This window comes from Ahaetulla prasina, chromosome 2 (genome assembly GCF_028640845.1).
Source record: "Ahaetulla prasina isolate Xishuangbanna chromosome 2, ASM2864084v1, whole genome shotgun sequence".
In the NCBI taxonomy this organism is placed as follows: Eukaryota; Metazoa; Chordata; class Lepidosauria; order Squamata; family Colubridae; genus Ahaetulla; species Ahaetulla prasina.
The window spans coordinates 204,716,328-204,742,376 of record NC_080540.1 but is presented as its reverse complement, the minus strand read 5'-3'; the positions used below and the strand labels follow the sequence as shown (position 1 = coordinate 204,742,376).

Below are 26,049 nucleotides of genomic sequence, written 5' to 3'. Positions count from 1 at the left end.
AATAAAGATCACATGTGTGTTAATACCATTTCAGAATGCCTTAGGGGATTAGGGGATTGGAGGCTAAAATTTAAAAAGAACAATTGCTGGAATTGGGTATGTCTAGTTTAATGAAAAGAAGGGCTAGGGGTGACATGATAGTAGTGTTCCAATATTTGGGAGCTGCCACAAAGAAGAAGGACCTATTCTCCAAAGCACCTGAAGGCAGGACAAGAAGCAAAGGATGGAAACTAATCGAGGAGAGAGCAAACCTAGAACTAAGGAGGAATTTCCTGACAGTTAATGGAATGACTTGCCTCCTTCAATACTGGAGGTTTTAAAGAAGAGATTGGACAATGATTTGTCTGAAATGGTATAGGTTTTGTGTCTGAGCAGGGGGTTGGACTAGAAGACCTCCAAGGTTCCTTCCAATTCTGCTATTTTGTCATTATCTTAATGGGGCAAAAAAGTTGGAAGTCACTGCTTTTTGTTTCTTTTTTATTCCCCACCCTTCCCTGACTATTCTCTCTATTCCTTTTCTTTCCCATTTTTCCAATGTCTTTATTTCTATTTCTATTTTATATTTTTTTAAAAAATAAAAAAAATAATTATACATAGAAAGACAGGCAAGTACTAGTTTGCCGTGGAAAAGGACCCCACAGATTATATTCCATTATTCCACGGTTGTAGACTAAATCAGAAAATTGACAAAAAATATTCCAGAACAAATAAAGGGCAAAGCCCTTCCATCTCAATACCAGCAGGGAATCTGTATCTAATGTATTTCATTATGAATCTTCTTTCGCTTGAAGATAACTTTACTTTTACTAAAAAGAAATTGGTAGCAGCACCATCAACTCTTGAGGAAAATGTTTTAAAGTGATCTGCTTGGGGACAATGTTTTAAAGTGATCTCCCAAAACAATTCTCTTAAAACTCCAAAACATTTAGAACAGGATTTTTGAAGATTGTAAGCATATTTGGAAGAGTTTAAGGCAAAGCTGTTCTAATCCCAGAAGGTGTGTGGTTAGATGATCTACCTAATCCCAGGAAATTTCGGAGGATACATAACAACTGCCACTAGGTCACAGAACATCACTCAGAGAGAGCGCAGCAAAAGCAGCATTGCGAAGAAAAAGGTAAGTCAGAATATTTTTATTTTGACACTTTCTCAGCAATTGTTCGGAAAAAAGAATTACCAATATGAAGCACCACATAAATATCAGCTGGTGGATTTTGAAATACTTAGAGTTTAGTAGGGGATATAGAAGGAGCAACACATGCTCAACTATATCAATGAAATCGATTTATTCTATAGCTGCTTTGACCTCAGTTCTTTATATTCACTGCTTCTTCTAATATTATGGTCAAAGACGTTATTTATTTTAAAGTGATCATATAGTCAGCAATGACTTAGAAGAGCCCTTCCCTATTTTATTACCCTTTTTTCTTCCCTAGCTTTGCCAGAGCAAATCAAGATCAAATTCATCTTCTGCTAAAGCAAACCTTGAACGTATGGGAAGGATAAATCCTTGCAGACTCATCTCTTTAGGATTATAGGCTGTCATGTTTCCTTATATTTTATGTTTCAAATGGTATTTTAACCATTTTTATCATGATGAATAAAGGGGAAAATGAAAGTACTTATATAAAATAGTAATACTTTTTTTTTATTAATAGCTTATTTCCAATGCTTGTAATCCGATAAAGCTTAGGTATTAAGAAATCAGAGAATCAGTCACTGAGCCACCCATGCTGTTTCTCTGTTCATTAGAAATTCAATTGATTTCTTGGGAAGAAAGCTCCATACCCTGAATGCAGCCACTCAGAGAATTCTGCCCAAAAGCTTTGGAAGGGTGCAATCTCAAAATTGTAATGAACCCATATTGCTGAAGATCATTAATGTCTTTAGTGTCTCTCTTAAATATAAATCAGAAGATTCGATTCAGACTCTGATACAGCCAATGAAAACTCCAAATGTTTAGATTTGCTTTTAAAATAATTAGGAAATATTCAAGAGAATGCTGAAAAAGTTTTTATCACTGATATTTGTTAGAAATCAACACATGATTCTATCACTTTCTTAAACACAATTATATAGCATTTACAGATATAATTAGACCAGGGGTGAAATGCTACAGGTTTGCTCCAGTTCAGGTGAACCGGAAGAGGCGGCAGCGTGAGGCTCGCCCACTTGCCCGGACCAGGAAGTAACCTATTTTTGACCCTCTGCACATGCTCAGGGGGTCTAAAATCGGACATGAAGATGGCACGCGCACTTCCAAACCGGTAGGGAAGGTAAGTAGATTTTACCCTTGAATTAGATCCATGAGATCTGGGAAACAAAATTCTAGATATCCATCTGATGGGAGAAGGGAGTTCTGATAGAGTTTGTAACTAAGACCCAAAACATTTTCTGAAGCAGCATGAATTAATTTGGCATTCAGTTAATTAATCGTTAATAACTCATAACTTTTTATTCTTACAGATTTATCCAACAAAATGAAGATTGTAATTGTTCTTGCCTGTCTTTTGGCCATCATTGTTCCCTCTGAGGTACACTTTAAGGATTGTGATTGCATGATAGAAACATGGAGGATTTATTTAATGGTTGGAAAAAACATAATAGTTAAATATTTGAGTCGGGGCTCATGTGTTGCTAATGAAATGGCAAAGCATTCATTTATCTCAAGATTCTCTTGTGATAGTTCAGTGAGGGAAATCAGCATTATTATTCCACACTACAAAAGGAAGCTGGGATGGAGGAATCAGAGAAACAGAAGCAGGGAGTGTTAACTGTCCCAATTTGGTCAGGTAGAAAAGAAAGACTCCTGGGCCCATGATTAGTCAAAAGTACACTTTAATAAAACCAACTGGTTACAGGAGAAGCAAAGATGGATCTGGAGTTTTCACGCACAAAGCATATGGTTAACTTTCCTTGTTCCCATCCACCACCACCACCACCCGGTTATCATCGAGTGTCCAACTAGCTGTTAAAAAAATTGTTAGCATAACAGTCCCTGTCTTTGGGTTTGATGGTTCTACATTCCTTTGTGTGACCTTGGAGTGACTTGTGGCTCTCACAGGATGCCACAATTCATGGTTTTGTTTTCCCCAGGCTAGCCCTCCCTTTATCTCACCCCACCGATCTCCTATCCACCCCCATTGCTTATGACAAGCTGACAGCAAGCAATGAATAGCATTGGATGGCATCCCTGACATACTGCCCCTCCTGGAAAAGAGCTAGCCATAAAAGAGAGAGAAAAAGAGACTTAAGGCTAGACAGGCTTACTTAGGCTTATCAGGGTATTTGTTGTGAAATTGGCAGGCGAGACGGAGTTAGTGCATGTGATGAGCACCAACCTATTCAGTGTCTGAAGGAGAGAAATCTTTCCATAAGACTAAGTATTGCAGTTGGCCTCTATAAAGGTGGGAGTCAAGGGTCTCCTTGACTTCAAAATGTTGTTCCTTTTCAATTAATATGGGAAGGGTGGTAGTTTTATTGCGGGATCAGGGGTGAAATGCTCCCGGATCGGACGGAATCGCACAATCCGGTAGCGATGGTGGCTGCTGGTTCGGAGGACCGGTAGCAAAAATCCCTGGCCCCGCCACCCCCGACTGCTGAGCCGCACCATCTGCAGAGGTTTTTTTTTTACTTTTAAAAGCCGGTTTTGCTTCAGCCAAAACAGGCTTTTAAAAGTAAAAAACAGCAGAACCTTACTTGTACTCTTACTTGTAGAAAACATGTTTTCTACAAGTAAGAGTAGAGATTCTAAGGCACTTACCTGATTACTGAGGAACGCATGGCCACAGCCCGAAAGCAGTTTCAGTTTCAGCCAGACAGCATCAATCGCTCAGCTAATCTATTTCCTTAGTGATCAACTGGCTGGCTTTGCTGGCTAAGGAACTCTGGGATTTGAAGTCCATAATAAAATAAAATAAAATAAAATAAAATAAAATAAAATAAAATAAAATAAAATAAAATAAAATAAAATAAAATAAAATAAAATAAAATAAAATAATAAAATAAAATATTTGTGCAGCTTTCTGAGATTTGGTGTGTTTCTGTAGTGTTTCACTCTAACTACACAAACACACAAAATCTCAGAAAGCTGTATTGTGTGTGTGTGTGTGTGTATGTGTGTGTGTGTTAGTTGTGTGTGTGTGTAAAGTGTGAAAGTTGATTTTTGAGCTTTTTGTGGCTGTGTGAAGTGTGAAGTGCAGCTGCTTTTATATTGTGTGTGAGTCAGTTGTGTTGTGTTGTGTGTGTAAAGTGTGAAAGTTGGTTTTTGAGCTTGTTGTGGCTATGTGAAGTGTGAAGGGCAGCTGCTTTTACATTGTGTGTGAGTCAGTTGTGTTGTGTGTGTGTAAAGTGTGAAAGTTGGTTTTTGGTACCTCATTGTTTTTTATACTTTGTTTATTATTTTTATTATTTATTGTTATTGACCACGCTCAACAAACCATCTGACCACCAAACCACGCCCACCAATTAAGCCACGCCCACAGAACCGGTAGGGAAATTTTTTAGATTTCACCCCTGTGCGGGATACAAGGGTGAAGTAGCTGTAGTCCTGGAAAACAGGATAGATGTGTTTAAGATTTTTTGGGGGGGCAATTTCAGCTCCACAGCCACTGGGTTAATAGCAATGGGGGAGGGCCTGATGAACTTGGGCCCTAAATTTTCCATGGTGGCCTGGATTGTAGAAACTTGGCAGAGAGGTATGCTTTCTCCCCAACTTTGAATTCCTTTTGAGGTGCCCTCTTTTTATCTGCATATTTCTTGCATGCCTCCCTTGCCTCCTCTAGTGCCTTACGGATAACTGGCCAGGTGTTTTCCAAGGTTTTCACACAGTTAACTAATGAGGCATGCTGGGGGTATGTTGGGGAAGTTCTGGCTAGGAGCAAAGTCCAGGCCGGTAGCAACTTGGAACAGCACAAAACCCATGCAGCTGTGGACGGAATTATTATATGTGACTTTTGCAAATGGCAAGAGTCCACCCAATCTTTTTGTTGGCAATTTAAATAGCAATGAAAGAACTGCTCCAACACATCTTTTGTACATTCACAAATTCCATTACTTTGGGGCTGGTGCGATGAGCTGAGCTCCTGGGAGGTCCCCAATAGCTTCAGGAACTCCTGCCAGAATTTAGATGTGAATTTTAATTCCCAGATCAGAAATTATTCTCTCTGGGACACCATGGAGCCTATACATGTATTGTACAAAGAGCCTCACCAGAGTTTGTGTGGATGGTATCTTAGGAGAGGCCACAAAGTGGACTAGTTTAGAGAACAGGTCGGTTATGACCCAAATAACTGTATTCCTCGAACTTTCTGGTAGTTCTACAATAAAATCCATGGCTATTTCTTTCCCTGGGGCAGTGGGGTTGGCCACGGGCTGCAGCAATCCCAGGGTTTTTCCAGGGCACCTTTTTGCTGATGCACATATTGGGCAGCTGGCCATATAGTCCTCAATGTCCTTTTTTCAGGTGCAGCCACCAGAATTGGCACTTCACATAGTGAAGGGTCTTTACGAACCCAAAATGCCCAGTGGTTGTGAATTGTGGTTCTGCTATAAGGTCAGGTTTCGCTGATTCGAGGCTGCATAAAGTTTGGTCCTCATCTATACTAAGTCATTCTCAGTGAGAGTTCTCCCTTGTAGAGCTTAAACCACTCACCATCCATTAAAGCACTTTTCATAGCTGGGTTAATTCATCCGCCACTTCCCACTTGGCCTTTTTCTGCAATGTCGTAAGGGCAGAGGCTACTATCTAACTGGATGGGATGATGGAATTTATGACTTCAAGTGCTATTGTACTGGGACATCCTGGATAGAGCATTAAGTAGGAATTAGAAAAAGTGGAATTAAAGCTGTTGAAATATTGTGCCCACCTCAGGGGATAATTTCCAGGGGGTCTTCAATGTTTCCAAATTTTTATGGTCAGTCCAAACCTCAAAGGAGGTCCTACTACTTTCTAAGAACTGTCTCCAAGTGAGGAGTACCCACCTTACAGTGTAAGCCTCGTTCTCCCATACCACCCAGTGGCACTCTGCATCAGAGAGTTTTTGGGAGGTATAGGCACAGGGCTGCAATTCCCCCTCTTCCTCTTTTGAGGAAGGACTGATGCCTGGGTTCTGTTGTGGTTCGTCAGCAGCCTATGGAGCTGGCAACGGAGTCAGACAGCGATGAGGCTGAGGTGAGGCCAGGGCCATCGGGAAGTGAGGTGCAGACTCCAGAGCCTCCAGAGACTGATAGTACTGAGGTAGAGGAGCAGGAGGAGTCTGTTCCTAATGCATGCATGAGAAGAGCTGCCAGAAGGCAAGAGTAGCTCAAGCATAGAGGACAATTCGGGAGTAGGGCCAAGAGATGATTGGCCCCTCCCATAAGGCTTAAAACAGACCAGCACCGATGTTTCAGCTTTGCTGGAAAACAACATTGTAGCTGTGTCTTCTGCTTCGTATATGTCTTTGTTTTTGTGGCTTCTGGACATTTGCCAGGAAGGGCCTTTGGCAGTTTGCCTAATTGGACTAAGGTTTGTGAGATAATTGAGGAATTTGTGTTGGGAGGCATTTGTTTTACTTTGAGTTGAATGATGCTGGGAATGAAGTAATTCCCAGCTGTTTGAATAAAGTTTCTTTTTCCACGGACTAAGTTTATTACTACCTACTTGGGTCTGGGTCATAACAGGTTCCTTGCTGGGCCTCCAGGGCCTCGTGATCTCCTTTTGGCCTGGTCTCTTTCTTCTTGCACTGCTCCTCCCCAGGGAAGGACACGTTTGCACAAACTCCACATTGGATGAGCTTTCCAGGTAGATCACTGTTGCAGATCCAGCTTAATGTTAACCATCCCAACTTGGTCAGTTAGAGAAGAAAGACTCCTGGGACCATGGTTAGCCAAAAGTACACTTTAATAAAACCAACTGAATCTGGACTTTTCGCACCCAAAGCATATGGTTAAACTCTTGTTCCCATCCACACCCCTGGTTATCATCAGGTGTCCAATTAGGTGTTAACAAATTGTTTGGGATAACAGTTCCTGTCTTTGCGAGCTTGATGGTTCTGCATTCTTTCGAGTGACCTTGGAACAGCCTGTGGCTCTCACAGGATGGCCTGTTTCATGGTTTCGTTTTCCCCAGACTGGCCCTCCCCTTACTCCAACCTGCCAATCTCCCTGCTCCCCATTTCTTATGACAGGCTGACAGCAGGCAATGCATAGCATAGCAGGATGGCAGCCCTGACAGGGAGAGAGAAAGAATATTGAATCCATGCAGGAAGTTCCTCAGTTACAAAAACCTGAACTAGATCCTCCTGCTCATTAGTTTTCAACCTTGGCCACTTTAAGATGTATGGCATTGCTGGATAGGGAAATCTGGGGGATGAAGTTCACAAATCTTGGCCACTGGCATACTGTAGAGCACGGGTGTCAAACTCGATTGCGTCATGTGATGTATCGATATATATCAGGTTTTTTGCCTTTGCGGAGCCAGGGTGGGCAAGGCCTGTGTGCGACACATCCGGCCCACAGGCCCCCAGTTTGACAGGCCTGCTGTAGAGGTTTCAAAGTAAGTACTTCCTGTTGAAATTTTTTTCCAAAGGTGGATCTAGAGATGATGTTATTTGAAGCTTTAGAAAGTGACTGTCTGCTAGGGGAGATCAGCTTCTACCATCCCATGACCTGCCAAACCAACTCAAAACTGAGAACCAGATTTTTCATACGGTCCTCCAGATGTTTGGCTGCAAGCAAACCAAACCAACCTTGGTTGATTGTTCTTATGATGGATTCCAAACCTTGCTGATGGCTACTTTCGTTTGGCTTGGGGAATCAGTTTCATACGTAGCACTGCTGACTAATTGATTTGGTCAAAAACATTTATCCCCAAAAGTTCGAAATATTTTAAAATAATTCTAAATACAACATTAAATATATTTACCCATTTTAATCTCATGTTTTCCTCATTCTTCTCCTTCTCTTCCAGACCAGCAGTAGTGGAAGTGGAAGCAGTGAACAAAGGAGATACAGAGTTTATCCATTCCAAAACCCAGCTTCAAACTTTGGCTTTATAAATCCTTCTTACTATCAACAGGATATAATCAACGCTTTAATAAGGGCTTTAGTAGCTGTCAGATCAGTAAATAATGCTCCTTCAGGAGCCCCAGTGCCATGGCCTTTCCCAGCGCCCAGGCCTCCCCCAGCGCCCAGGCCTCCCCCAGCACCCATGCCTCCCCCAGCGCCAATGCCAGGTATTATATCATCTATCTTTAATAAAATAGCTGGCTTTTTTGGGTTGGGGAAGTAGTACCAATGGGGAGGGAGGAAGGGGAATGAGAGGAACCAGAAGTATCCATTCGGAATGAATTGGCCGACCAAGGATGGAGCTGTGAGAATGGAATATGAAACTCCGTCAAAGAGGCACCAAACCTCAAAGCCATTCCCAAAACATCTAAAATGAAATCTATTGGACACTGATGGACTGGTCAAGGGGAGAAGGCCAGAGAAGAGGGGGAAATGCAGGCTTTGCATGGGAATATTCTGATCCAGCTTTGCTTATGCTGTAACTGCTTGAACTTAGTAAAAGTGAACCTTTCATTTCAATCATGGAGTCAAGGGTCTTTCTTTCCTAAGTGCCCAAGTCAAGGACAAGCCTGACATTAAGCTGGATCTGCAGTAAAGGTCCATTGAGAGATACACATCTACTGTGGAAAGCATGCACGGACAGTCCGTTCAAAAAAATGAGCTGGAGGGTCTGTTGGGAAAATTCTGACATAGGAGCAAAATCCAGGCCAGTAGCCACTCAGAACAGCACAAAACCCATACTGTTGTGGATGGAATTATTATATGGGACTTCTGCAAATGGTAAGAGGTCCACCCAGTTATTTTGTTGGTAATTTAAATAGCAAAAACATGCAATTTGAACATTCATAAGCTCCATTATTTTGGGGCTGGTGTGATGAGCTAAGTCATTTCTCAATGAAAGTTCTCTCTTGTGGAACTTAAACTACACATCATCCATTAAAGCGCTTTCATAGCTGGGTTAATTCGTCTGCCACTTCCCCCTTAGCCTTTTTCTGCCCTCTCGTAAGGGCAGGGGTTGCTATCTGACTGGATGGGTTGATGGAATGTATGACTTCTTCCCAGGTGGAGCATCCTGGACAGAGCATTAGGTAGGAATTCCCCCCCCCCCGGGATAGCCCCTCACTTGTTTAGGCGATAATTTCTGAGAAACAACAAAAAGATGGAGCCATGAAGAAAACACCGAGATGTCACACCGAAGGAATGACTGATGTATCAAATGTTTGTTTGTTTATAAAATAAAAAAATATAAAAATAAAAAAGGAAGAAGGAAGAGTGGGAAGAGAAGCCCTTAGGGGTAACGTTTACCCGAGGAAGTAGAGGGAGCCAGCCCAAAGCCCAGTGCACTGAAGAAAAATGTAAAATTGGCAAGGGGTGAACTGAGCTCCTCCCTGCAGCCGGTGAGCTCCAGACGCATGGCTTGCCTGGGCTCCTTCCCCACTGCAGTCTGTGGCTCCCAGCAGAGAGGAGCCCAAGCTTCCTCACCGAGATATAGCAGTTGCCTGCTCTTCCCTCTCTGCCTACCGCCCCCCCCCCCTTAGCCCTGCACCAAAGTTTGGGAAGCATCGGGGAAAGTCTGTGCGCTGCACTTGGGGCAGGAAAGCAAGCCGCCGCTGTCACCAGCATTGTGGAGAGCAGGCCAGCCGGGTCGGAGGAGACCACCCGACCAGCTCCCTGCTCCTCTGCAGCTCGCTTCTTCCCCAGAGAAGGGACAGCGGCATACAGCAGAAGTGCTCTTGGCCCCAACAGGGAAGCTCCAAATGCGCAGCTTGCTTGGGCTTTTTTCTGCTGGGAGCCGCAGGCTGCAGGGGGAAGGCCAAGAGCAACCAGCTGGCTCAGGCGCACGGGGCAGCATTTGCTGGCTGGGAGGCTGGCTGCCCTGCCTGCTGCTCCTTCCCTGGCGTTGGCCTGGCCGACAGCGCAGCAGTGGGTGTGGCGGGGGTCAGATGACAGGCCCAACTGCAGGCAGTGTAGTGGTGGGGGTCGGGTGGGAGTGCCGTGCCGAGCCGAGCCAGGGAACGATGGTTCCCACTGGGGAAGGAGCCCAGGCAAGCCATGAGTTTGGAGCTCATTAGCTGCTGGACCGCCAAAGCCCCACCAGCTGCACCTGCTCAGCCTGTGGCTCCCAGCAGGGAGAGCCCAGGCAAGCCACGCATTCATAGCTTCCCTGGCAGGGCTGAGAGAGCAGCCATCAGCCAGGGAAAGGTGGCTCCCAGCGGGGAGGACACCAGGCCACGGGGTCATCTGCTCAGGCAGCCCACCACCACCACCACCCTGCCTTCACCAGCTGCTGGTCCAGACCACCTGGGGCTGCAAGAAGCCTGCACGGGCAGGCAGAGAGGGAAGCCCCGGCTTACCTTGCTCTGCTCCTTTTGGAGTGACCGCCAGGATTTACTCTCCATGTCTTTTGGCATGTGCATCTGTTGCTGTTTTTTGCACCTGCATGTGTGCCAGAAACCAGACCAGCTGGCTGGTGTGCATGCGCACTCTGGAAAGAGGAAGATCATCTTCCTGGAGGGTGCATGTGCAATGGGCGGCTGTTTTTCAGGTTTCCGGCCTGCCAGAACCCGGAAGAGCAATTGGTGAGGGCTCCGCATGCCCAGAGAAATGGCCACTTCTGGCATGTGTGCCATAGGTTCGCCAACACAGTGCTAGGGTAAGGAATATAATCAGTGGTGGATTTCAAATTTTTTTACTACCAGTTCTGTGGGTTTGGCTTGGTTGGTGTGGCATGGCTTGGTGGGTGTGGCTTGGTAGGCATGGCAGGGGAAGGATACTGTAAAATCTCAATTCCCTCCCCACTTTAGGGGAAGATTAATGCAAAATCCCAATTTCCTCCCGATCAGCTGGGACTTGGGAAGCAGAGAATAGATGGGGGTGGGGCCAGTCAGAATTTTTACTACCGGTTCTCCAAACTACTCAAAATTTCCTCTACCGGTTCTCCAGAACTGGTCAGAATCTGCTGAAACCCACCTCTGGTGCAGTGTTCATCTCTGCTATATTGGGTAATATATTATTTACTGTAATCTAGGTAATATATAGGACTATAGAGCAGGGGTCTCCAACCTTGGCAACTTTAAGACTTGTGGACTTCAACTCTCAGAATTCCTCAGCCAGCAAAGCAAAGCTGGCTGAAGAATTCTGGGAGTTGAAGTCCACAAGTCTTAAAGTTGCCAAGGTTGGAGACCCCTGCTATAGAGAATAGATTCATGATCATTCACATAAAAGGCATAAAGGTGGCTGTTCCATCCACCTCCATTGTTAACATTGTCTTCCCACTTCTCCTGGCAAATCACAAAGGGGCCTCATATATGGAATGATGGGTATTCTTATGCACGGACAACCTGATTTAATGTGAGAAAAAGAGACATCAAAATACCTTGGGTTGAGTTATGGGGGACAGTTAGTGAAAACAAAGGATTTTCAAAAGGCCTGTAAAATGAAATGGACTGCAGAATTGAACCTCTTCTGACAAAGAGAAAAGATGGTGTACTTTGCGTCCTTATTTCCTTGGCCCCTTCGCCCAACAAATCTTGAAGCTGGAAGGGATTTCTGTGAATGAGCTTCACAAAATGAAAATGTCAAGGAGGGCCATCAGTTGACAATGACAGAACAAAATGATAAATCAGGATCTGGCATTGGGGCTAACCTGATGCTCTTTTGCTGGTGAATAAAGAAGATGCTACAGGGCCACTGATCATTGTTCCTGTGACTGCGAGCAGAGTGGGTTATTTCCCTGATCCTTAGTCCCTTGAAGCTCAGTATCAAAAAAGAGAAACAGAGAAAAAGAAATAAAATCTACCCATTTTAAACAAAATATTACCTAATCTGGGAGAAATAGTATAAATGGTTGGAGGAAAAGGAAAAAACAACAACAACAAGGCAAGATTAAATAACGGTTAAATTAGGAGTAGAAATATAAGAACAAATAGGAAGAAACAAAAATTGTGGAAAGGAAATCAGAATAATATAATATATTATAGTGATATATATATATATGATATATTAGAAATATGTATAAAAGATACACTAGGATAAGAAAGAGAAAATGTATAAGTATTGATTACCAATGCAAAACTGTTGAAAAGAAGAAAGTGTTAATATTTCTTTTTGGTTTTTTAAAAAACTGTTTAAAAATTTTTAATTAAAAATTGTGTGTGTGTGTGTGTGTGTGTGTGTGTGTGTGTGTGTCTTTGGTTATTTGGGTTTTCTCCCGCGTAAAAACCCCCAACCAATTAGAACACACCTCCACCCAAGCAGAACACAGCCAAGCTTCCAACCAATCAGTTCAAACCCCCACTAGCAGTTCAAACCCCCACTAGCAGTTCAAACCCCCACTAGCAGTTAAAAGGAAGAAACAGCTGCGATCCACATTTCTCCTAGAAGCACGAAGCTGTAAACACCTAGCCTGAAGATGACTAATGGGATTTCGTCGAAACGTCGCCAAGACACCTCCAATTTTACGCGGGAGAAAACCCAAATAACCAAAGACCTACATACAAACACCCACAAAAACCTCAGAAAACAAATATATATATACAAATATATAGCTTTGGGTTATTATCCTCAATGAATGAATACATACAGACATATATATATGTGTGTGTGTGTGTGTGTTTTTGTGTGTGTGTGTATGTGTGTGTGTGTGTGTGTGTGTATATATATATATATATATATATATATATATATATATATATATATATATATATATATATATATATATGTTTTCTGAGGTTTTCACGGGTGTTTGTATATAGGTCTTTGGTTGTTCGGGTTTTCTCCCGTGTAAAATTGGAAGTGTCTTGGCGACGTTCGACGAAGTCTCATTCGTCATCTTCAGGCTTCAGCTTCGTGCTTCTGGGAGCAATGTGTGATCGCAGCTGTTTCTTCCTTTTAACTGCTAGTGGGGGTTTGAACTGATTGGGTGGGAGCTTGGCTGTGCTCTGATTGGATGGGGGTTTTTTTGTGCTCTGATTGGCTGGGGGTGTGTCCTGTGTTGGTGGGGGCTTGGTTGTGCTCAGTTTAGTCTGTGTTGCAGGGGGATTTGAGCTGGTGAGCTGCATAGCTGTTGTTTGGCTTTCTGGTCGTGCTACATCTTCATAGTGGGTGTCAGTCTGCTGCATGTATGGATTGGAGGGGTTTGAAATGGCTAATGTTGCAGCTGCGGTCTGGCTTCTGGTCCTTGGTCGTGCTTCATGATCAGTGTGGGTTTGGGTCTGCTTTCTGGGTGGATGTGCGGTGGTGACATCCTGTGTGGACCTCGTGAGTGTGGGACTGGTGTCATTCCTCGTGTTAGTGACTCGTTTGTCAATAAGGGCGGGTTTCCAAATGGCTGGTAGATGGGAGGTGTCATCTCGTTTGTTCATGCTGTGTGGGCGTTTTTCTATCTCAATGGCTTCTTTAACAACAGAATAATCAGAGATTTTAACATAATTTACAAATTCTGTGACAACAATTTAGAGACTCTAATTATCAACTGCAAACCTTACTATTCGCCTCGTGAATTTTCCTCATTTCTTCTAATTGCTGTTTATGTCCCACCACAAGCCTGTGTAAACGAGGCATTACGAACTCTAGCTGACCAAATCATGGAGGCTGAAGCCAAACACCCTGATTCACTGGCCATTGTTTTGGGAGATCTAAACAAGGCAAACTTAAGGAAAGAACTACCAAAATACTTTCAGCATGTCAATTGTCCCACCAGAGGCAAGAATACTCTAGACCACTGCTACACAACACTAAAAGATGCCTATCGGTCTTTACCACGTGCAGCTGTAGGACACTCTGATCATTGCATGATTCACCTTGTACCTGCTTACAGGCAAAGACTTAAAGCCATAAAACCAATAATTAAATCAGTGAAAACCTGGACGGAGGAATCAGAATTAAAGCTACAGGCATGTTTTGACTGCACTGATTGGAATATTTTTAAAGATATCTCTGCAGACCTGGATGAACTCACAGATACTGTAACATCATATGTCAGCTTCTGTGAAGACCTATGTGTACCTACAAGGAACTTGCGAATACACAGTAATAACAAACCTTGGTTTACACCTAAACTTAAGCAGCTACGACATTCCAAAGAGGAAGCCTACAGAAAAGGTGATAAAATGCTGTACAATCAGGCCAGAAATGCACTAACAAGGAGATAAGAGCAGCAAAAGAAGCTACTCTGAAAAGCTAAAGAATCAATTTTCAGCAAATGAACCAGCAAACATGTGGAAAACTCTTAAAAATATCACTGGCTATGGCAAACCTCCTTCCCAGGCTGAAGGTAATCAACAACTGGCAGATGACCTGAATGAGTTTTACTGCAGGTTTGAAAAGAAACCACAGCCACCTATCTCCACCACCCCTACCTCAGACACACCAACAACAGCCAAGCCTCCTACAACTGACCCCATTTCATTGGGTTCACAACCCCTAGTGATCACAGAAAAGGAAGTGCAGGACCTATTTCACAGACAAAAGCCAGGAAAAGCTCCAGGCCCAGACAAGATAACTCCTTCTTGCTTAAAAGTCTGTGCTGACCAATTGGCCCCCATCTTCACCCATCTCTTCAATAAATCACTAGAGATGTGCTATGTTCCTTCTTGCTTCAAACACTCTACCATCATCCCAGTGCCAAAGAAGCCCACCATCAAGGAACTGAATGACAACAGACCAGTTGCTCTAACATCTGTAGTCATGAAAACCTTTGAAAGGCTAGTGCTTTCCTACCTGAAAACCATCACGAATCCGCTCTTAGACCCCTTGCAATTTGCATACCGAGCAAATAGATCAACAGATGATGCTGTTAATATGGCTCTGCACTACATCCTACAACATCTTGAGTCTCCAAAGACCTATGCAAGGGTCCTTTTTGTAGACTTTAGTTCAGCATTCAATACCATCATTCCAGACATTCTTCTAACTAAGCTAAACCAGCTACAGGTACCGGAACAGACTTGTAAGTGGATCACAAGCTTCCTAACAAACAGGAAGCAGCAGGTGAAGCTAAGCAAGATCACATCAAATACCTGTACAATTAGCACAGGGGCCCCCCAAGGCTGTGTGCTCTCCCCACTTCTCTTCTCTCTGTATACCAATGACTGCATCTCCAATGATCCATTTGTTAAGCTACTGAAGTTCGCAGATGACACAACAGTGATTGGTCTCATTCGAGACAATGACGAATCCGCATATAGACGAGAGGTCGAACGACTAGCCTTGTGGTGCAACCAAAACAATCTGGAACTGAACACACTCAAAACCGTAGAAATGGTGGTAGACTTTAGGAAAAACCCTGTCGTGTCCCACTCCTCCGCTGACGGCTGGGTCAGGGAAATCCGAATCAGGCTTGCCTCTGCAGCTCTGCCCAAAGTCCTAGCAAAGTCCTCAGAGCAGGCAGGAGACCAGTAAGTGACTTCAGCAAGATAAGTTCGACTTTTGCCTGACTCAGAGACTGCCAGAAAGTAGATCCTTTATATAGGCCATGGGGTGTGGCTCCATGACTCAGCACTCATTAAGGCCTGCCCCTCCCTTCCTTCTGTTGCCTCCGCCTCTCCAATCTTCTGATGCGAGGTCACCCAATCAGCTGTTGTTAGAGTAAACCTCCTCAGGCTCACCTGCTGTGGAGGAGGGGGAGGGGTCTAGCTGCTCCGTTTGCCTGGGCATGGAGTCAGGGCTGGGGCAGGGAGATGCTCCTTCTTCTGCAGTTTGTGTGGGCATGGAGCCAGGACTGGGGCCGGGAGGCATACATTCCTCAGTGTTCGGGAGCAGGTAAGAAGGCCCCGGCTGCTCTGAGGGCGGGCAAGACACAACACACCCTTCCATACTTCCACCTCTCACAATACTTGACAACACAGTATCAACAGTAGAAACCTTCAAATTTCTGGGTTCTATCATATCGCAAGATCTCAAATGGACAGCTAACATCAAAAACATCATTAAAAAAGGACAACAAAGACTGTTCTTTCTGCGCCAACTCAGTAAGCTCAAACTGCCCAAGGAGCTGCTGATCCAATTCTACAGAGGAATTATTGAGTCTGTCATTTGCACCTCTATAACTGTCTGGTTCAGTTCTGCAACCCAACAAGAAAAACACAGACTTCAGAGGATAATTAGAACTGCAGAAAAAATAATTGCTACCAACTTGCCTTCCATTGAGGACCTGTATACTGCACGAATCAAGAAGAGGGCCGTGAAAATATTTGCAGATCCCTCGCATCCTGGACATAAACTGTTTCAACTCCTACCCTCAAAACGACGCTATAGAGCACTGCACACCAGAACAACTAGACACAAGAACAGTTTTTTCCCGAAGGCCATCACTCTGCTAAACAAATAATTCCCTCAACACTGTCAGACTATTTACTGAATCTGCACTACTATTAATCGTTTCATAGTTCCCATCACCAATCTCTTTCCACTTATGACTGTATGACTATAACTTGTTGCTGGCAATCCTTATGATTTATATTGATATATTGATCATCAATTGTGTTGTAAATGTTGTACCTTGATGAACGTATCTTTTCTTTTATGTACACTGAGAGCATATGCACCAAGACAAATTCCTTGTGTGTCCAATCACACTTGGCCAATAAAATTCTATTCTATTCTATTCTATTCTATTCTTATATTCATGTTGTCTAACTTTGATTCCCTCTATCTCCTTTGCTTCTCGTATTTTATCCAATAATGGCTCCAGAGTCAAAATAAACAACAATGATGATAAAGGACATCCCTGTCTTGTTCCTTTCACAATCTTAAAAGCTTCTGTTAAGCTATCATTAATTATTATCTGAGCTGTTTGCTCTCCATAAATTGCCCTAATTATTCTTACAAAACCATCTCCAAATTATATTTTTTCTATTAATTTAAATAAAAAATCCCAATGCAATCGATCAAAAGCTTTCTCTGCATCGAGAAAGATAAATGCTGCTGGAATAAAATTTTTCTTTTCTAAATATTCCAATAAATTAACAATCTGCCTAACATTATTCCTCATCTGTCTCCCTTTTATAAATCCAGATTGATCAGCATGAATTCTTCATTGTAAAACTAACATTAATCTGTTAGCTATTATTTTAACAAAAATCTTATAATCATTATTTAAAAGTGAAATTGGCCTATAATTCTCAGGTTTGGAACAATCCTGTTCCTCTTTTGGTATCAATGAGATAAAAGAAGTTCTCCATGAGGGGGGAATTCCCTCTCCTAATTGTATCTGATTAAATAATTCCTTAAGTGGACCTATCATCTCATCCTGTAAATTCCTATAATAACTTACTGTAAGCCCATTCGTACCAGGAGTCTTCCCCATTTTTAATTGTTTAACTACCAAAATAATTTCTTCAGAAGTTATAGGCCGATTCATTTCTTCCCTTTGTTCTAGAGTTAAATTTTTAACCTTATATTCTTTCAAATAATATTATCAATATCCATATTCAATATTTTATCTTTAGCATATAAATTTGTATAATATTCTAAGAAAGCTTTCTTAATTATATCCTGTTGATATCTCTCTTTACCTTTATATTCTATTTTTTCTATAGTACGTTGTTTTTGTTTTTTCCTTAACGTATATGCTAACCACCTACCAGGTCTATTTGCATTATAAAAAGCATTGTGTTTGGCATATTGTATATTTGTTGCCACTTGGTCAGCCATTATCATATTAAATTGACTCTGTAATATCTTTATTGCATCCTTAAGTTTTTTGTCATGCGGATTATGTATTAATAATTGTTGTTTCTTATAGAGTTCCTCTTCTAGATACCTGTGCTGTCTTTGTTGCTTATTTCTCTGTCTATTATTAATATATATTAATATACCTCTCATAAAGGCCTTATTGGCATCCCAGATCATTTCTATAGAGGTTCCCTTATTCGTTACCTCTCGCTTGGATTACTGTAATGCTCTCTACATGGGGCTCCCCTTGAAGTGCACTCGGAGGCTTCAGTTAGTCCAGAATGCAGCTGCGCAGGTCATAGAGGGAGCTACGCGTAGCTCCCATGTAACACCGCTCCTGCGCAGACTGCACTGGCTGCCTGTGGCCTTCCAGGTGCACTTTAAGGTGTTGGTTACGACCTTTAAAGCGCTCCATGGCTTAGGACCTGGGTACTTACGGGACCGCCTGCTGTTACCACACGCCTCCCACCGACCCGTACGCTCCCATAGAGAGGGACTTCTCAAGGTGCCGTCCGCCAAACAATGCCGGCTGGCGGCCCCCAGGGGAAGGGCCTTCTCTGTGGGGGCTCCCACACTCTGGAACGAGCTTCCCCCAGGTTTACGCCAAATACCTGACCTTCGGACATTCCATCGCGAACTGAAGACTCATCTTTTTATCCGCGCGGGGCTGGCTTAAATTGGGGATTTTAATGTTAAATTTATTAATTTTTAAACGGGGTTTTTTAGTATGGTTAATTTTAATATCTAGGCTAATTTAAATAAGTTTTTTAAGTCGTATTTTAATTTGTATATTGTACTGTCGGTTTTATCTTGCCTGTACACCGCCCTGAGTCCTTCGGGAGAAGGGCGGTATAAAAATCAAATCAAATAAATAAATAAATAAATAAATTCAAATTGTAATCAAAAAATTCTTTCATCTGCTTTTTACATTGATTTACATTATCCTGGCATCTAAACAAATTTTCATTTAGTCTCCATGTTCTTCTGCCTTCTTTTCCATGTTGCAATTCCATCCAAACAGGATTATGATCAGATAAACATCTTGAAAATATTTTAATTCTCTTTACCCTAGAAAGCAAATCATTAGAAGTTAATATAAAATCAATACGTGAAAAAGATCGATGCCTATCAGAAAAAAAAGTATAGTCTCTTTCCTCCAGGTTCTGCAATCTCCATACATCTCTCAACTCAAAATCTTCTATCATCTCAAAAAAAGACTTAGGAAGCTTTGCATGTGCAGGTATCTTTTTGGAGGAAATTGTCTTGTTCTTTCGTGTATCAATTACTCCATTTCAATCTTCTAATATAATACACGATCTATAATCCCATAGAATCAACTTGTCATATAACATTCTGTAGTATTTTTCTTGTTGCTGATTGGGTGCATATATTCCAAGCAAAAGAATCTTTTTTGTTTCTAATATAAGTTCAATGGCAGTATATCTTCCATAAGTATCTGCCTCAATTAACTTGGCTGGTATAACTTTTCTCAAATAGAATAGAATAGAATAGAATAGAATAGAATAGAATAGAATTGAATTGAATTTTATTGGCCAAGTGTGACTGGACACACAAGGAATTTGTCTTGGTGCATATGCTCTCAGTGTACATAAAAGAAAAGATACGTTCATCAAGGTACAACATTTACAACACAATTGATGGTCAGTATATCAATATAAATCATAAGGATTGCCAGCAACAAGTTATAGTCATACAGTCATAAGTGGAAAGAGATTGGTGATGGGAACTATGAAACGATTAATAGTAGTGCAGATTCAGTAAATAGTCTGACAGTGTTGAGGGAATTATTTGTTTAGCAGAGTGATGGCCTTCGGGAAAAAACTGTTCTTGTGTCTAGTTGTTCTGGTGTGCAGTGCTCTATAGCGTCATTTTGAGAGTAGGAGTTGAAACAGTTTATATCCAGGATGCGAGGGGTCTGTAAATATTTTCACGGCCCTCTTCTTGATTCGTGCAGTATACAGGTCCTCAATGGAAGGCAGGTTGGTAGCAATTATTTTTTCTGCAGTTTTAATTATCCTCTGAAGTCTGTGTTTTTCTTGTTGGGTTGCATATATACCACTATATATATATATATATACCACTATACCATTTTTCTTGTCCAAAGCCGAGGCAACAAAGTGTTTACCTAGTTTTGAGTTTATTAAGTATTTCTGATCTGATGATTTAATATATGTTTCTTGTAAACAAATCACATCATTTCTAAATTGTTTCAAATAATGAAATACTTTTCTTCTCTTCTGAGCTGAATTCAAACCATTAACATTCCAAGTCAGAATTTTATTTGCCATTACTGGCCTCCTGAAACTTTTGAACAATCAGCTGAAGATCCTCCTCCCGTATCTTCAGCCTTGCTCCTCCCACAGCTTCTGTGACAGTATCCTGACCTTTACTTTGAGTTTGTAGCTCCTTTTCTTTACGCTTGAGGGCTCCCCTTGTCACTCTTCGTTCTTGTGGTTGTTCCTCAGATGATAACATCACTGGGGTCACCTCAGCTTCCACACCCATTTGGATCTCTTGAATTGTTTTTTCTATTATTTCTATTTCAAGTATCAGCACAGTAGAAAGAAAATCTTTGGCCTTAAGTACAGTATCAATACAATAGCTTCTTCCTTGATAAAACACTGTCAAACCAACTAGAACTTCCCATCTAAATTGAATCCGATATTTTTTAAGTTCTTGTGTAAAAAATATAAAGTCTTTCCTATCCCTTAACATCTTGGGAGGAATCTTTTTCAAAACCTTCAGCTCCTGGTCTGCTATTCTCAACTTTTTCTGATATGCAACTTGCAAAATCTGATTTCTCACTGTCCTTTTCAAAAAATAAACCACAATATCTCTAGGAAGTTTCTTCTGCCTAGCAATCCAGGAATTAACTCTATAAATTATATCAATTTGATAAGCAACCTCTTGTGGGTCAAGTTCAATAAATTCAGCCAGGGCTTCTGATAGAATTTTTTTTAAAATCTTCACCTTTTTCTTCCTGTAATCCCCTAATTCTCAGAGCTCCTTCCATCATTCTGTACTGCATCATGATCTTCATTTTTATCCAATTTTATTTGCATTCCTCCCATCTTATTTTCTAATTGCTGGTTTGATTGGACTACTTCTTGCATTTCCTCCTCCAACCCCTCCAGTTTATTTGCCAAACCTTGAAAAGCCATCAAAATATCTTCTCTTATCTGTTTATTATTTTCTTTTATTTCTTCTCTTATTTTCTCATTATTGTCCATAATATTATTCATCATCTCCTTAAACCTCTCTTCAAACACTTTCCCTTGTTCTTTAATCAGATCTTCCAAAGCTACCCCTTCTGCCAGCAGTCTTAGGTGGTTTAGCAGCCATTTCAATTTTTTAAAAGTCACAAAATTTAAGTTTAAAAACTTCTTAGTTACACAGCCTGCTCACTTTCACTTCAGTTAACTTTCACTTCCTCTCAGACGCCATTTTAAGCAGTCAGTTAAAGCAAGGAAAAAAGAGTTTCTCTTTTTAAAAGGTAGAAGTCAGGAAATCAAAAATACTTGCAATCCAATAGTTGTTCACTCACACTTGTTCCGTCTGCATATAGAAACCCACAAAGAAAGATCAATTAGGCAGAGATGGACACTTTCTTCTTTTCCTGCTTTTGCAGGAGCGCGCTGAAGATCGGAGCTTGGCAGGGTTTCAGTGGGACTCAACCCTCCAGGGCTCTGCTTAACAAAACAAGCCCCTGGGGAGTCTACCACTCTCCCGCCGCTCTATCCTCTCCCTTTCTCCCAGGGAGAGAAATTGAAGCCGGTGAACAGCTGTTCTTCGCTGTTTTGCCGGCTTTTACAATATTCAGTGTGGAGCGCCTTAATTAGGCACCCAGTGAAGAAGGTGGCGCCACTGGAAGTCAAATTTTAAAAAAAAAATTTGTATCCGATTGGTCTAAAACTTGGCAACTCCAAATCTCAACCAGCAAATGCTCAGTCTTACATATTGGAAAAAAGAACCCAAACACTAAGTACAAGCTTAATGGACATTATCTTACAGATGACCCCCACCCTGCTAAGGACCTTGGAGTTTTCATATCAAATGATCTAAGTGCCAAAGCCCACTGCAACTACATAGCAAAAAAGGCTCTAAGAGTTGTAAACCTAATCTTGCGTAGCTTCTTTTCCAAAAATACTACACTACTAACCAGAGCATTCAAAACATTTGCCAGACCCATTCTTGAATACAGCTCATCTGTCTGAACCCATACCATATCTCTGACATTAATACAATTGAACGAGTCCAGAAATATTTTACAAGAAGAGTTCTCCGCTCCTCTGTAAACAACAAAATACCTTATTTCACCAGACTTGAAATCCTGGGATTAGAAAATTTAGAACTTCGCCGACTCCGACAAGACCTGTGTTTAACACACAGAATCATCTATTGCAATGTCCTTCCTGTTAAAGACTACTTCAGCTTCAATAGCAATAATACAAGAGCAAACAATAGATTCAAACTTAATGTTAACCACTTCAATCTTGATTGCAGAAAATATGACTTCAGTAACAGAGTTGTTAATGCTTGGAATACATTACCTGACTCTGTGGTCTCCTATCCAACTCCCAAAAGCTTTAACCAAATACTGTCCACCATTGACCTCACCCCATTCCTAAGAGGACTATAAGGGGCTTGCATAAGTGCACAAAAGTGCCTACCATTCCTGTCCTATTGTTTCCTTTCAATATATGTTCCTGTATATAATGTTGTGACAAAATAAAAACAACAACAACCTTGTTCCTTTTTTTTTTTGAAGATTGTGCCATTTTTGAGACTCCTTTATTGTTAAACAATAAGGAAGAGGATTGCTGAAGGCCAGCTAAAATAAGGAAGCATGGAGTATCTTTGACGGTAAAACATAAGGACAAAAAGTTGTGGCTCTGTTTTATTTCTTTATGTTTATGTTCTTTCTGCGCCAACTCAGGAAGCTCAAACTGCCCAAGGAGCTGCTAATACAGTTCTACAGAGGAACTATTGAGTCTGTCATCTGCACCTCTATAACTGTCTGGTTTGGTTCTGAATCCAACAAGGCAGACCCAGACTTCAGAGGATAATTAGAACTGCAAAAAAACAATTGCTACCAATCTGCCTTCCATTGAGGACCTGTACACTGCATGAGTCAAAAAGAGGATTGTGAAAATATTTACAGACCTCTCGCATCCTGGACATAAATTGTTTTAATTCCTACCCTCAAAACGACACTATATAGCCCTGCATACCAAGACAACTAGACACAAGAACAGTTTTTTCCTAAATACCATCACTCTGCTAAACAAATAATTCTCTCAACACTGTCAAACTATTTACATTAGACTGCATTACTATTGCTATTGATCTTCTCATTGTTCCTGTTGCCCATCTCCTCCCACTTATGACTGCATGATTGTAACTTTGTTGCTTGTAACCTTGCGATTTATATTGTTGTTGATTGTTTCCTAGTATGGTCTGTCTGTCTGTCTGTCTGTCTGTCTGTCTGTCTGTCTGTCTGTCTATCTATCTATCTATCTATCTATCTATCTATCTATCTATCTATCTATCTATCTATTTTTTTTTAATGTGCATTTATATCCTGCCCTTCTCCGAAGACTCAGGGCGGCTTACACTATGTCAAGCAATAGTCTTCATCCATTTGTATATTATATACAAAGTCAACTTATTGCCCCCAACAATCTGGGTCCTCATTTTTACCTACCTTATAAAGGATGGAAGGCTGAGTCAACCTTGGGCCTGGTGGGACTTGAACCTGCAGTAATTGCAAGCAGCTGCTGTTAATAACAGACTTCATTAGTCTGTTCAGCCACCAGAGGCCCCTTTTAAGTAATCTTTGGATTGTTTTGTTGGGGGTGGCTGAAACTTTTCAATTTTTATGGATTTTCATTGGCCAGGAAGCATTAACTGATTTATTATAAATCTACTGTTTGACCATGAGAGGGAGCTAAGAAGATAGAGACTGGTGCATTTCGACTTTTTGAAAAAGAGCTGCTTGAGAAATATTGAAATAAAACTGTTCACTTTATAGATCAATTAGGTTCTAAAGATGTTATGAAAACTACTTAAATAATTGGAAGAAAATCAAATATTTCAGAGATGCAATTATTTGTAGAAAGAAACCGCTGAGACAATTTCACAAGTATCTAACAATGCAAAGGAATTAACTACAATTTTGGAATATAAATCTGACACTAATCTTTATTATGATGACTGTTTAAATACAAGCCTCTCAATGCAACTGAAAGAAGAGTTCCAAGTAAATCTGCAATTTTTAAGAAGAAAAGTTTGGGAATTTTTCTTCATGGATACTTACAAAGTTGTGAATCCTTTGAAAAAAGGAGAACTTTATATTTATTTGATAGATATTCCAGAGAAGAAAAAGATTTTATTCTATGAGGATAAATGAGAGGGAGTGCCTTAAATTTAATAAGCTATTTGGAGTTAATTGGATTTTTATTGGCCTGATATGTAATTGAAAGAAAGCTTTAATGTAGTTTTGTGTTTATAAAGTGGCTTTTAATTTTTTTCCTTTATGTAATGCTTGAGTAATTTCTAAACCTTGTAAAATATTATTGAAAGTGAATTTTAAAGTATGTATGTTAAAAGGAAGTTAAAAAAAGATGTACTAGAATTTATTGATTGTAGAAATATTAAAAGTTTAATGTTTTAAAGTGAATGTAAAAAAAGTGTTTCTCCTCTTTGATGTTTAATTTAAATCTGTCTTTCAATTATAAATATGTAATCCAATGGCAAACATGTCCATCTGATTCCAGCTCCTCTTTAAATTTGAGAATAGGGTCACCATACTTGAAAGATATTATTTGACCATAAGTTCACCAGGCTGGCCTCTCCACCTTTTCTTTTCTAAAAAAGCTCCCTGAGGAGACACCCAAAGAAACATCTTCACAGAGAATCTTACTTTATATTTATTATAAACTCTTAGGATGGTATGTCTAAAAAAACCCAAACACTACAGAAACAGTGAAATATATTAGAGAGAAATAAAAAAAAATGAAGATATATTTTAGGTAGGATGCGGTGGAAATATACTTGCTCCTTTCAGATTTTTCTAAAGGGATTTGTTTCATTTATTTTGTAATCAAAGTCATAAAACATGTGATGTCCCATGTACAGTATGTAAAAAACTAATAGACCTTTGCTGCTTTCAAATCAATTAAACATGTAAACATGGCCAATTGTGTGAGTTCTGACTGGAGCCAGCTCTCTCCACCATAAATCTCACAAGCTTTGGGTCCTTTCTTCACAATGAAGTTCTTATCTCACAGATCCTATACGGTGGTCATATTCTCACAAAAGGAATCTCTGAGGATGCCATTCATTCAGAGATGAAATCCAGCAGGTTCTTACAGGTTTTGGAGAACTGGTAGCAGAAATGTTGAGCAGTTCGGAGAGCCGGTAGCGGAAATTTTGAGTAGTTCGGAGAACAGGCAAATACCACCTCTGGCTGGCCCCAGAGTGGGGTGGGAATGGAGATTTTGCAATATCCTTCCCCCAAAAGTGGAAAGGGAATGAGGATTTTGCAGTATCCTTCCCTTGCCACACCCACCAAGCCACACCCACCAAGCCATACCAGTAGTAAAAAAACTGGATTTCACCGCTGCATTCATTGATGGTTTTTTCCCATGAGAAGGAGAGGATTTGGGACAATACTAAATTTTCCCATTGTGTCAGAATCAGTTCAAGACTGTAGACTACAAAAAATCACACAAACCCAAAACTTCCCAGTTTCTCTCGGGGGTGGGGGTGGGGGGCTAAAGACAGTGTGACTGACTTTGTTGTTACAAAAGCATTGGGTGAAAATAGAATTCATAAAACAGAAGTAGAACAGAATATATAATTTTGGAATAAAACCAAACACATACAATCTTCGTTGTCTTTCGACCAAATTTGTATGGTGTAGTCTGCATTGACTGATGAGTTTTATTGATCTCACCATCTGGGATGACAGTGTTTCATGTAACTGACTGTGATACAGATTTTTGTTTAGAACAGCGCATTTCCACAGAAGCTTGACCTCCCACTTCATCAAGTCCTTCTAGTCCACTCAGACTTTAGAAGTCCAAGCAAGTCCACCTTCCTCTGAGAATTTAAGGGGTTTGCAGAATCACAGTTCTAATGTGTAATAGTGAAATAGTTATAATTTCTAAATATTGTTCTCATTTATCTTTAACCTTGTCCATGGTTTATGACATCAATTTTACTTTGAAAATGCTCATTCCGATCCATTCCATTATTCTCTGACTTTTGCATTCCTGTTTTTCTTTTCAAAAGGGAAAGGTT

General features: G+C 40.9%; 1 long non-coding RNA gene across 1 annotated transcript; it reads left to right on the top strand.

Annotated features, from left to right (window-relative positions):
* The first annotated feature begins 1,032 nt into the window (after nucleotides 1-1,032).
* Nucleotides 1,033-8,549, top strand: LOC131193379 (uncharacterized). The gene is made up of 3 exons (XR_009153905.1): nucleotides 1,033-1,117; nucleotides 2,467-2,534; nucleotides 7,952-8,549. It is a non-coding gene; the product is annotated as an uncharacterized LOC131193379 (long non-coding RNA).
* The last annotated feature ends 17,500 nt before the right edge of the window (nucleotides 8,550-26,049 follow it).